Below are 1,574 nucleotides of genomic sequence, written 5' to 3' on the forward strand. Positions count from 1 at the left end.
TAGACCTGTTTGTGGCAGTTCTCAATGAACTCTGGTTGTGTTGTTCTGTTGTTCTCTGTTTTTCTGCTTCTGCTTATATTCTGTCTTTGTATTGTTCAGAAATCTCTCTGGCACCGAAGGATTTGTGCTAAATTCTGTTTCTTTTATTTTTGCTGGCCTGCTTGATTTAAATGTTATTCAAGGACATTATGACCAGTACTCCTCATTAGTAAACAATACACCTTGTTTACAGGTTTCCATCAACCACAGGTTGACAACCAATGTCCAAGGAAAGCCCTTTGAAGCAATAACTCACTATACCACAAAAGGCCTCTTCATTCCTTAACCAATAATCTCTTTTCTAATTTTGATGATACATTCTATAAAACTCAGGAGTGTGATTGCACAATCGTCTGTACCTATTTCAGTACCTGAAATAAAGTATCAGCTTTACAATGTTAAGTGGACAAATGATCTTTTAGGGAACTCTTGGGGTAAACTCCATTACAGTCCTCATTATTAGTCACAGGAAGTTTCCAGTTTTATTGCATCTCTGCTCATTTTTTAAAAAATTCAATCTGAATATGAGGTTTCATTTTGATTAATATTTTCTCTCTGAGACACCAGACCTCTGCAAGCTTTATTCATTTCTTTCTGATGGCAAATTTGTTCTTAGTTTTCATTTTGAGACAGATTGTTTGACAATATTTGTGACAAAGTCGAGAACCTAATAATCTTCAGCTCCAAACTCTTTGAGTTGGTGAGGATCGTCCGTCTTTCTTATTCCTGAACGTTGAAGGTCTCATAGCTCATTTGTAAGATCAAAACAGAACGGAAACTTTCTTAGGCATTTTGAAAGCTAAATCTGAAAAAGCACCTTGAATAAAAACCAAACCAAATAAAAACCCACAAGGACTCTTAATAACAAAATGTAGAATGTTCTAATTAGGATGATTGTAGTTAATATACTCACAGAGAAACTTCAATGCAAGTCATGTTCATAAAAATATTCCTTTAGGTTTAAGTTGTCAGATTTAGCAAATTGAAAACCTAGCATCTCTGTTTATATTAAAATTTCAGATGGATAATAAATTACGTCAGTATAAGCAAGCACTGTACAATATTTATTGTAATTTAAAACACCACACTTAAAATTTGTTCTTATTGCTGTTAACATGCTGTCAACTCACTTGTGGCACATAGCAACCCTATGTACATAATCTCTGAGGTCTGCCTGGTCCCGGACCAGTCTCACTCACTCCAACACACCTACCACCATTGTCCCATTTACTTTTTCAATACGTTTCACCTGGTATTTTCCTATCCTGCACTGTGATTTCACTCTTCTAAGCATATGTTCTTCTCCACGGGCCAGTCTTTTCTTGACACATGCCCAAAGTATGTGAGACAGAGCTTCAAAATCCTAGCCTACAGAGAGAAACTTAGTTCCGTCCTCTCCAAGACAGAACTATTTGTTTTCTTGGTGATCCTTGGTATGTTCTGGATTCTTCTTCTGCATCACAATCCAAAAGCATTGATTCTTTTTCTGTAATTCTGAGTAATTGTCCAGCCCTCTGATACATAGCAAGAAACAG

This window comes from Elephantulus edwardii, unplaced genomic scaffold, assembly GCF_000299155.1.
Source record: "Elephantulus edwardii isolate Elephantulus edwardi_28Jun2011 unplaced genomic scaffold, EleEdw1.0 scaffold00392, whole genome shotgun sequence".
Taxonomy (NCBI): Eukaryota; Metazoa; Chordata; class Mammalia; order Macroscelidea; family Macroscelididae; genus Elephantulus; species Elephantulus edwardii.